The sequence below is a fragment of the Phodopus roborovskii genome, unplaced genomic scaffold (genome assembly GCF_943737965.1).
Source record: "Phodopus roborovskii unplaced genomic scaffold, PHOROB, whole genome shotgun sequence".
NCBI classification, from domain to species: Eukaryota; Metazoa; Chordata; class Mammalia; order Rodentia; family Cricetidae; genus Phodopus; species Phodopus roborovskii.
The window spans coordinates 3,270,269-3,282,655 of record NW_026126444.1 but is presented as its reverse complement, the minus strand read 5'-3'; the positions used below and the strand labels follow the sequence as shown (position 1 = coordinate 3,282,655).

Sequence of the window (12,387 nt, the reverse complement as noted above, 5' to 3'; positions counted from 1 at the left end):
ACCCATCTTTGTTTCTAGTGATACAAAAAACAAAACAAACAAACAAACAAACAAAAACCAGACTCTGTATCTCTTTTTCCTTCTCTATTGGTTGTACCCTTGCATCTCAGCCTCCAGCATGTATTCATAGCTGCCTTCTCATGGAGATGTCCTTATTTACCTGTCTTTGCCACCCTGTATTTAGCTTCTCTTGCTTCATTACAAATAAACAGTTTAAATTGCTTGTTTCTAGAATAACATTCCTGTAGCACGGAGGAATGCAGTATCTCATGCCCTTGCCAATACTGACTATGGGTGGCCTTTTAAAAGTTATCCATCTTAGTAGATACTTAGTAGTAGTTAATTCTGGTTTTAAATTGAATTTTCTTAATTGACCTTCTTATCTCTTATCTTGAAGCACTCAAATTCTTAAGAAAAGGTTTGCTTCTTACTGAATTTTGAGATTTCTTATGTCTGTTGAATAGCAGTCCATATATGTGTGTAGGTTCTTATTTTTCCATTTTTATCCATCTTCCTTATTAGCAAAAGAAACTTGTATGTTTACATAAAATCTTTGTCCACTTGAAAGTGGCTTGCAGTTCACTAATCCTAAAATATTTCCCCTCAGTGTTTTGTTTCTACTGTGTCACTAGTTTTTCCTGCAATGTCAAGTTTTCTGTTAAAACTGTCTAGTGATATATGCTTATATGCAAATGTATAGATATGTGTATACATATATGTCAAAGTAATTTTTTGTCTCAAGAAGTTTGCCTTGAGTCTTAATATCTTTTCTGTCTCTTGTTAGCTTTTTGACCATTTGGACCATGGAGGTACTAACCTTGAATGTGCTCAACAGTTCTAACATTTGAGGTCTTTTTTTAACTAAGCAATTTTCCTCATCAGCTTGGTCGTTTAGTTTTTTGCCTCTTTTTTGTGGCTGATAAATATTGATTGGATACCAGAGTATGCCTTCTTCACCATTGGATGCTGATATTTTGATGCTTCTGTGTATTATATCCAGTGGCCTATGAGTGACATGGTTTTCCAGCTTTGCTGATGCTATAGAGATTGATTCTCAGGTCTGAGCAAGGGAAGACTGGGCACCCTTTCCTTTACTCTATTCAGATGGCTTCTCACATGTATTCTCTGATCAGTGTTCTTTGATGTCTGAAGGGAAGTACTTTGATTCTCTTGAGTTTTGTTTTTTCCTCATAGTCTTGGAGCTGTGGTGTTTTTTTGTTTGTTTGTTTGTTTTTGTTCTGTTTTTTGAGCTTCTTGGAGTGTCAGGTCTATCCCTTCAAATCAGAAAGGTCCCCGTGTTCCATCTAGATTTTCTTTGTATGGCAAGTTGGTCACTTTTAAAGTTCCTTTAAAGGTGTAGGGACTGAACTCAGGGCCTTGTGCATGGTATCCCTGAGCCTCTCTTTCACAGCTCTCCTGGACTCTTGTGTCTGGAAGGAGCTGGGACAATTGTACAGCACACTCTGTATTCTTTTCTACTTCTCTGGGATCATTGTCCTTTGTGTCTAGTGTCCAATCTTTGTATTGTTTAATCATCATCTTTTTATTTGTCATCATAATTACTACTATTATTATTGGTTACTAGATAAGCTTTTTATCTGGTCCATGTTACTTCCCTTGAGTACATTTGTTTTTAGCAGAAAATTTAAGTACACACACCACCTGACAGAACAAAACCTATTTAAATGCTATATATTTCTCTGTGTGTTTCTCCACATTCGAGAAAGATATTTGAACACACTTCAATTTTATTGGTTAGATACAACTGGATTGAATGTAAACATATCTTTAATAACATAGTTGATAATAATATATTATTGGATATTCAGATCATTTCAATTTTTTATATCATGATTGTGTTAAACATTCTTGGAGCTAAATATTTGTATGTAATATTCATTCTGGTACACTGTAGAGTTACATAGCTTCAGACTCAAAATAGTGTTAAGGATTCTGATCTACACCATGTATACACATGTCTGATCTATACCATGTATACACATCTGTCCATAATGGATTCCAGAAAGGGGGTTAACAATTGCATCTACACTAGGTGTATTTTTAAGTGGCTATTGCAGACTGTTCACAAAGCCATCACACAAGCACCTTTTAAGCATAAATTTCTTATTCTTAAAAAGCACTGTTGTTTTTTGTTATTGTTCTAAACACCAGAACCAGTTTTGAAGTAGTCTTCCAAAGATGACTAAATCTTAGATAATGGATGATGCCTCTGCCAACAGACTCCCCCACCATTGAGAAACTGTTGTGAGGCTGAATCACTCTTACTGACAGAACCACAGATCTCCATATTATGACTGTTTGTCCTCTCCCCAGCTTGCCCTCGCTTCTTCCTTTTGTCCCTCCTTTCCACTTCCTCCAATCTACTTATATACTCACATTCCTTAATTACACCATTTGAGAACTACCTCTGATGTTAGAAGTACATGCGTGTTCCTAGGAGGAAGCATCTTCCATAATCCCTCCATCAACTGCTGTTGGAATTTGAGCATGTCTAGGATATGCATGTGGGGCTTGTCAGTCTCTGCAAACTATTAACTGAAACCACCCCTGCTCAGTGGTTCCCTTTTTAACAGTCCACAATGGAAACATACCCACAATCGCCTGTCCCTAAAGGCAGAGGTCCTGATTCCATCCATCCCTGTACTGTTCTGGGTCCATGTACAGACTCTCACTAAGATGAAGGGCTTGGACATTGTGCCTTCGGGCTATAGGAAGACACAGTGTTGCATTAAGTCTGTCTCTTAACCTAAGAAGAAATTTAGTTTTCCTACTTTTCAGGATCTTCTTAGTCTTCCTTCTTTCCTTTCATTCCTCCTCAAGATATAGGTCCCAACTTTCTTGAGCTCTTTCATGTCTGACTGCACTTACTTGAGTTCATTTTCCCTTAACTTAGAAATTCACAGTTATGGCTCTTTCCTGATAATGCTTCCAAAGCAGAGATTCCCCAGTTTTTTTAAAGCATAATAAAACACACTAGCTTGACTTTGAGCCTATACATTTGGCCAATGCATCCTTCACTATTATAGTGATCATGGATTTGGGGTCACTTCATAAGTATGTTTTATATTCCACAGCATTTCTTCCCAACAGGAACATGTCTGGAATCACAACTCTATGCTTGTCCATCCAGTCTTTAATCAAAACAATGAGTTTATTAATGCAGTTTTTTATCTTGTTTCTTCAGTTTGTAAGCCAGCTTATGCATCCTCCCTCTCTCTCTCCTCTCTCTCTCTCTCTCTCTCTCTCTCTCTCTCTCTCTCTCTCGATCCTTCTACTTCAGCTTCCCAAGTGCAAGGGTCCATCTTTTTCTTCTTTAACATTCTAATGCCACTGATGGAGCCCCACTCTCATGATCTCATCATCTGGTTCCACATCAAGAACCATTGGTGTAAATGGTGAATTTGGGGATTGAATCTCCAATGCATAAACTCAAAAGAATTTGTTTTAGATTTATTTATTTTATTTAATTTATAATGAATGTTTAAGTTGCATGTATGTCCATGAATGACATGTGTTCCTGGTGCCCAAGAAGGTTATGAGGAGGTATTGGATTCTCTGAAACTGTAGCTGTGGGTGGCTATGAGCTTCTGTGTGGATGCAGGCGCTGGAAACCAAACCTTGGACCTTTGCAAGAGCAACACATGCTCTTAACCATTGAGTAACTTCTCCAGCCCCAACATGCAAACTTTTAAAAGTCATGTCAAATGATAACATGTAGCCAGTAGTCTCCAGAACTCTTTCCATATTATGAAACTGTAATTTTATGCTCATGTGACGAGCTTATTTCCCCTAGCAAAATGTCATTAAGGTGCACCATTATTGGTGACTCTGTCTGGGCTTGTTTCCTTTTTAAGCCAGAATAATATCTCATTGTATGTACCAACCAGTTTATTTATATGTGTGTATCCATTACTGTACACTTGGGTTTCTTCTACCTCTGGGCCACATTGTCTATACTACATGAACATGGGTATGTGATTAGCTCCTTAAGGTCCCATCTTAATTATTGTGGAAATGTGCTCAAAAGTGGGATTGCTGGCTCATATTTTGAGTTTTCTGAGGCTCCTCTATACTGCTTTTGTGTTGACTAATTTTGTGTTTCATATTCCTACTAACTTAGTACAAAGGTTCCACTCTTTCACCTCCTCCTTAACATGACCCCTTGTTATAGTTTAGTTTTGCTTTGAATCTTCCTAGTAGTTAGTGCTGTGGAGTTTTCTTTGGCTGTTTTCTGTCCACCTACATATGTCCTTTAAGGAAGCTCCTCTGCTCATCCTTTATCACATTGTCCTTGAACTAAGAAAATGGTTCCCTGATAAATCAAATATGTTCCAGTTGTTTTCCTCAAGTGTGCTGGTTATCCTTATTTGAATATTTTCTATGCTCTGAGCCATCATTTCTAACTAACATGACATATTCTATTACCGTAAATACTTGTGCTCCCCCTGCGTGTGTGCACGTGCACGCATGCACACATACACACACACACACACACACACACACACACACACACACACACACAAAATGGTCTTCCATGATATCACCTTGGATTTCTGCATGGACACTTTACCTTTTATATATAGTTCTAAACTTCTTGATTTTGGGCCATGTTCTTTGCATTTCATTTAAAAAAATATTGGTCAGTTATAGATGGCTAAAGTGTTAGTCTCATGAAGCTTGCTAAGGAAACCGAGTCCTTTTTTTTTCCAATTTGCCTATTGTCCCAGTGTGTGTTAGGTGTTTGTTTCAGTTGGGTCAGTATTCATATTTATTTATTGTTGTGTTGGGGATTGAATTTGAGGCTTTGAACCTCTGGACACACATTGAATTTGAGGCTTTGAACCTCTGGCACATAGGCAAGTGCTCTATGACTCAGCTGTTTCTCCAGTCCTTCATGATGGAGACCTCCTTGCTATCATTCATTCCCATGCCCTGTGAAAACTTTGGGGTCTGTTTTAAGTTCATCTTTTTAATGCTGGCTTAGTTTTCTATGTATTAACTCTTCATTTAATACCAAGCTTGGTGTTATAAATCTACTCTCAGTTTATCCAGATAGACAGCTGGTCTACCAAGGATACCATCTCAGCCCTTATGTGTGTCACCTAGGGATTGCTCTTCACAGTCAATTTCGTTTGGGTAGCTCTGTGTTAGTACTTACTGTCCTAGTCCTCACTTCCCATTTCCTCCCAGTCTCTAGAATCACACCTTCCAGAAGGACCCATCTGTTAATAACTGCCATTATCATGGTACCATTGTCTCTCTGCATCTAAGGATCTTGTTCAATAGTGTGAAGGCTCTTGGGTTCCTACCCATTTGTTTGTGAGTTCCCCTGTCTCTTTCTGAGGTCTTTTAGGATATTTCACTAAGTGTAAAGTTGCTGTTGTGGCTGTTGCAATGTTAGCTTTTGCAGTGCTAGGCTCCAATGCTACTGTAGCACACATGCTCAACATGTACTTGTACTCTACCACCAAGCTGCAGCTCTTTTAGCACTTACAGGATTTATTAAACCTGCAGATTAATGCAATCCTATCAAAATCCACTAAGGTGGGCAGGCTCTATATGGGCCTTTTCAGTCTACAAAAATGACCTTCCATTTTAGGGACTGTTGGAGGCCTTTCTCCCTCCCCCTTTTCTTCCTTTCTTGGGCCTAGGGCCATGTGTGTGCTAGTCAAGTACTCTGACACTGACCTGTGCTCAGGAAGTAGATATTCTCCACTCTCCACTTTTTATCTTGAGACGGGGTCTCCTTGTGTTGCCCAGGCTGCCTTAGCTTGCATCGTTCCTTTTCCTTTATTCTTCTTCTGATTTATCTCTTGGGGCTTCTGCTCTACTTCTCTGTTCCTTTGCGCTATTCTTACCCCCCCACACACACCTTTTTTTTTTTTTTTTTTAAATTCTGGTCAGCTTTCTTAAGTTCACATTCTAATCCTCTTAAACTTGTGATTATTGCTGTTTAAGCATCCTGTTTTTGTTTTGGTAAGTGCAACATCTCTTTCTGGAACTTACAGTCATTAAGTATTTTCCTTCTGATCAGAGATTCTGGAGGACAAGCCCCTCTGTCTCGTGCTTCAGGGGAGGTAAGTCTGGTGGCAGATGCTGTCTTGTTCTGGCAGAGGAACAGATGGGAACAGACGCTAAGAAAGACAAGCTAGCTTGCCTGTGTCTCATCTTCCTGATACTCTAGGTGTTGGGTCCAGAATTTTTCTGCTGAGCTTCTGCCAGACTGTCAAGCTTGTTGCAGAACAATAAACAGGTACAAAGTCTGGATTTTTATCCTCCTATTTCATCTCAAGTGTGTACCTGTGTAACAGTTTTCTAAAAATTGAGGCTTAATTTTTTATTTTCCCGATTTTAGCATCGATGGTGGTAACTTCTTTCTCTCATGTAAAAGAAAAAAAATTATACAGAAGCTCATGTGACCCAGGCTAATACCAAACTTGCTGTGTAGCTGGGAATGACCTTGAACTTCTGATCCTCCAGTCTCTACCTCCCTAGCTAGGGATTATATGCATGTAACATCATTTACAGCTTCCTTTCTGCTAGTGCTTTTATTTGCCTAGCCTGTGTTGGGGTTAGAGTCTTTAAATGTAGGTTTTCCCATCTCAAAGATCTGGTTTGTTTTCTCAACTGTTTATTTTCTGTTTTCTATTTCCTTGACTGCCTTTGTTTTTGTTCACAATCCAGACTTGCCTTTCTTTGTCTCTTTGGTTAATGCAAACTCTTCTGACCTTGTTTTTCTACCAGGGTGACATACTCTGTGTTCAAAGATACCACCACAGTGTCCTCAGCAATCTTACAAACATGAACTAGACATTTCTTCTTTAAGAAATATGCTTAATGCTCAAGGAAATACAGGCTCTATTCTGGAACCCCTTTGCTTGAAACTCTAACAGTGCATCTTATGGGGGCCTGGTGCATTTGAATGTTTCTCTGTTGCTTATCCTTAGAGAGATTTCTTTTCTTCCCCTCAGCCTCTCTTTGCTGCAGATCTACCCTGGGCTTTTTCAAGAGACTTGTATGAGTCACTACTTGACCGAAATCCAGTATAAGGAAAAAGGTTAGGCTTGTAGTAGATTAATTTGCCAATTAGAGGTTTATCTTCCTGTGAGGCCTGGGGAGGGAGCCAGCTTCAGTTCAAGCAGTCACAAGGAAATCTGTTTCCAGCCAGAGTTATTCTTTTAGGTATTTGGTGTGGCATTAACTAATTAGCGTAGCTATTACCATTGGGCATGGCTAACACCACTCCCCCCCACCCACCCACCCCCCCCCCGCAGTGGCCAGCTAGTAGCATCCTTTTCTCACAGTTTTCTGGTACAAGTCTTCATAGCCGAAATGCATTAGGAGTGAGTGCAGCCTGAGGTAAACTGCTTTGTTGGCTTCTGGAGGCAGAGGCTCTCTTGAAAGAGTTACTGTGTTTTAAAAGCACCCCAGCTCTCCCAGGCCTGGTGTCCTCCCACTGCTGAACACAACTTCCAGGCCTGCTGGATTCTCATTTGCTTATTTTCTGTACATGCACTTGGAACTTGCAGTTCCTCACAAGGAGGGTGTTGTGCCTTAGCTCATTGAGGACCATCCATACCCTTTCTCTCTGGAACATGTTTCTGGAGGTCTAAGCAGCAGTTTCTGTAGTTTCTAGGTCTGATTCATAATGTTTCTGACATCATCAGTCAATCTGGCAATCTATCGCAAGGAATGAGCCTGTGTATTTTTCTTATTGGAAAATTTTAGTTTCCCCCAAAAATGATATTTAATTGCTCATGATCCTTGATATTCCAGTTCAATTTGTTAATTCTTTGGATGAGAGTCTAAGTACAGTTTTCTACTTTGCTTTCTTATATCAGAAGCAGTTTTAATGTCATTCCTCACTATTTATATTCACAATCCTATTTTAAATTTAAAAGGTATTTTTTTGTGTGTGGTATATAGGTGAATATATGTTCATGTGTGTCACATGTATATGCATGCATGTGGTAGCTAGAGGGGAACTTGCTATTTTGGATTCTGGAGGCCAGATGTCTTTCTCAAAGGCTTAACACCTCATTTCTTCACACAGGAAACTCAACCATTTAGCTAGACTGTCTGAACAGTGAACCTAAGGATCCTTCTGTCTCTTCCTCCCCAGAACTGGCATCATAGGATTCCTCCCCCGATTCTCTCTCTCTGTGTGTATGCGTACATGTGGAGTCAGAGGATAATCTTTGTGTCATCCTCAGGAATGATGTCTACCTCCTTTGCGACAGTCTCTCATTGATCTGGCAGTCACTGATTGGACTGGATAATCTGTGAACCCCAAGGACCCTCCTGTCTGTGCATCCCTAGTGCTGAACCTACAGACTTGTGTTACCACTCTTAGAGTTTTGTGTAGGTACTGGGGCTCAAACTCATGTCCTCATGCTTGCAAGGCAACATCACTTTACTAAATGAGCTATCTGCTCAGTCCTCCTCAGTACTCTTTCAGTGGAGGGTTGGCCCGTAGAAAGAATCTGGGACCTGGCACCAGGCAGGTCCTGGTTTAGGATTTAGAGCTCTTCTGGCTTTGTGGCTGTGCTTGGGTCATGTAACCCTTTGAAGTCTCAGGAAGTCTTCCTTGTGACACTAGCTAATAGCACCCAACGGAGACTGTGTTAAATAACAGCTACTTAGCTTGGCTTGCAGAAGGCTTTCCTTAATTCCTGGCCTCTCTCTTCTCTCTTGCTAAGTGACAGCTTGGTTCTGGGGGGGGGGGTGTGTGTGGTTATGTCCTTTCATTGTTATAGGCTAGGTGCTTGAGTTTCCCTCTGGATAGTCTTTGTGCTGGATCAACTGAAGTTATCTTGAGCTAAAATGAAATGGACTTGAATATGCAGCATGAGTCTTTTAGGAGAGTCCCACCTACTGGCTTTCTGTTGTTGTTATCGTGCTCACCCTTTTTGTCTCCATTTGTAAACATGGAAAGATGCTATGAATTATAAATGCATAAGGGAATGAAAATAGGGGGAGAACAATGTCATGTGTTAGTATAAGACAGTGCACTGTGGGTTCCTATGATTTTCCCTAGGAAGAATCCGCACTCTAGATGCTATTGTAAAGAAAGCCTGGGCCTTTTGTTTAAATTGCCAATGTCTTTTCCTTCCTCCTAAAAGTAGAGCTAAGGAGGACATCAGCATTGGCTCAGGGTAGCTGTGGGATCCCATGTTGATGCTGGGTCAAGATAGCTTTTGAAACTTGCTTGCTGTGCATTTGTTCATAAAGTGATTACCTTTTTTGTTTTTCAAGACAGGGTTTCTCTGTGGCTTTGGAAGCTGTCCTGGAACTACTTCTTGTAGACCAGGCTGGCCTTGAACTCAGAGATCTGTCTGCCTCTGCCTCCCAAGTGCTGGGATTAAAGGTGTGCACCACCACTGCCTGGCCCACATTACCCTTCCTTTAAAACAAGTAAAACCTGATGTGATTCAAACTATGATATGATGGCACGATACTGATGCAAGAATAAAAATGAAAACTTTCAGGCCATAGGAGCTGCTGTGTGACCAGGGCCTTTCTACAGAGGCTCAGCAGTCTGGAGCCAGTAGCTCAGCACACTGTGGGATCAAAGGACTGGGATTAAGTGTCCAGCTCCATGGTTCCTCTGCACAAGGCTCAGATCATTTGACCTTTGGTTTGTGACTTTTATTATTAAGGAAACTGTCATTCTCCAAGGGAGTTGGACAGTATTTAGGCATTTCTGTGGATACTGGTGAAATTAGAAAGTATATTTGCAGTAGGGACTGGCTCGGTCCCGTATGCTCCTGGTTTCCTATAGGTGCTCAGTAGATGCGTCTGCTCTTTCCTCTCCCCTCTCCCTGGATCCTCTCCCACACTCTTCCTTTTCTCCCCTCTTCCCCTCCCCAGCTCTCTTCTTCTCCTCTGCTCTGCTCCTCCCCTATCTCTTGTCTCACTTTCTCCTCCTTCCTCCATCTTTTCAACACTGGGGCCTTACTGTCTAGCTCAGGCTAGCACAGAACTCACACAGACCCTCCTACTTCTGCCTCCTGAGTGCTAAGATTAGAGATCTGAACTACCACATGCCTTCCTCGATAAATCTATATTGAGAGATTGTTAGGTGAGATGGAAGCTACTGGAAATGATGTCTTCGTAGAAGAAGGGGATGTTCATAACTTTTACCTTTATGGATTTGATTGCAATGCTCATGTGATCATGGCAAATTACCCCTCCCCCACCCCCATATTCTTGAGACAGGGCCTTAGTGTGTAACTCTTGCTGGCCTGGAACTCACTTTGTAGGCTTGGATGGCCTTTAGCTCACAAATATCTGCTTGCCTCTGCCTCTTGAGTACTGGAATTAAAGGGGTGGGGCACCAGCCCTGGCCAGTCTTTGACAGAATCAAGGTCCTAGCTTACTGCTGGGATTTCAGCATTTTTCAAGTTTTCTTAGTGAACATACAAATGAGAAAAGCATTGGTTTTACTGTGTGGTTGTTTAGCACCCTCTCCTTGAGAACGTCAAAGGATTTTAGGAGTCCCCTCTCCCTTACCTGTAGTCAGGCAGTCTGATTTAAGGAGCCCCCACCTCTCTGAGTTCCTGATCCATCCTGTCACTTACTCATGTGATGGTGTGGTACTTGGCCTTACATCTTTAAAATATACACGATGCTCTTTGAAGAAATGTAAAAATGGAATCTCATCCCTTTCTCTTTTTTTTTAAAGATTGTTTTTATTGAATGCAAGAAAAAGGATACTTTTATATATTTAAGACAAATGTTGGCTAAAGAAATATGTTGTGAGTTGAAGAATGTTTGATATTAAAACATTGACAATTTACATTCTAATATTGAATAGTCTCATTTTTTTAGCTATCATGTCTTATATCTTTTACCTTTATTACATACACACCCACATATACTAAGCAACTTGAGCTATATATGACAGATAGACACATGTAATTGGCTTTGCAAAAGTATAATACATTATTGGAAGTATCAATAAAAATCATAGAAGTGTCACAGTTTTATATGTGTATATAATTCCTACAATACAAAAAACCCGTTAAGAGCCCAAGGAATTAAGATGAATCACATCGTTTAGTAAAAGCAACTTCCATTCCGTCCTATCATCTTAAAAGACTATACTCCTCACATTGACCCCAAACTTCTGAGGTGGCGAATCTTTCTTGACTCTTTGCCTCCTCATACTGGGTCCTCCCTTGTTCACCACCAAGAATCCTATGACTCCCCAGCTCTGCATCTCTTTCCTTCCCTTTAACTTGAGACATCACTGCTGAAGCTTTTGGGTGGAACTCCCACCATTCAGACTTGGATTTGGGCAAATGATCTTTGACTTCTGAATTTCTGTTTTTGTCTACTGCTGGCCTATGGTTTATCATATTTCAAAAGCAAAACCAAAACCAAACAAAACACTTCAGAGGATTATGTGGTGAAAACATGGGAGAAAGAGAAGGGGAGAAGAGGAGGGAAGCAGAGAACAAGAGAGAGGGAGCAGGAAGATTGAGTTGGGGAAAGAATAGAGAAGAGATACCATAATACAGGGAACCATTATAGGTCTAAATCTGGCATAGGGAAATGTCCACAGATATACAAAAGTGGCCCCAACTAACAATCTGAGCAATAGTGGAGAGGCTAATTTAAATGCCCTTCCCTGATTGATGACTACCTGACATGCCATTCTAGAGCTTTCATTCGGTAGCTGATAGATGCACACAGACTAAACACAACACACACACACACTACACCCACAACTAAACGCTGAGTCTAGCTCCTGGAATCCAGTTGTAGAGAGCAAAGGGGTCAAGACCAGGCTGGAAAACCCCTGACCTGAGTGAGGGGGAGCTCATAGACCCCCCCAGACTGATAGCTGAGAAACCAGCATAGGACTGACACATACCCCCTGAACATGGGTCTCAGTTAGAAGGCCTGGGCAGTCTATGGGACCTCTGACAGTGGAACCAGGATGTATCCCTTGTGCATGCATGGGCTTCAGGAGCCCATTACCCATGGAGGGATAGATACTCCCTTAGCCTAGGGGAGGGCCTAGTCCCTACTCCAAAGGACAGATTTTAATGATCCATCCATCATGGAAGGCCTCACCCTCCCTGAGGAGTGGATGGGGGATGGGATGGGGGGGGTTTGGGGGATATGGGAGGATGGGAGGGAAAAGGACTGGGATTGGTATGTAAAATAAGAAAAAAATATTAAGAAAAACAAAAAAAGTTTTGATAGTCTGTTTCAGATACAATTTTGCAGCTAGTTTAGAAAATCTAGACTTCCTGACTATCTCATCCCTTTCTTATATCTTAACAAAAATGTATGGTTCTCTAGACTCCCTTTTCCAAACCTCAGGGTTGTTTTTGTTTTTGTCTCCACAAAAGGATA

At 40.9% G+C, this 12,387-nt stretch overlaps 1 protein-coding gene across 1 annotated transcript in view; it reads left to right on the top strand.

The window, feature by feature from the left end:
* Window positions 1–12,387, top strand: part of Lpar1 (lysophosphatidic acid receptor 1) — a 119,415-nt gene that overhangs the window by 36,770 nt on the left and 70,258 nt on the right. The gene's annotated exons all lie outside the window — the stretch shown is intronic.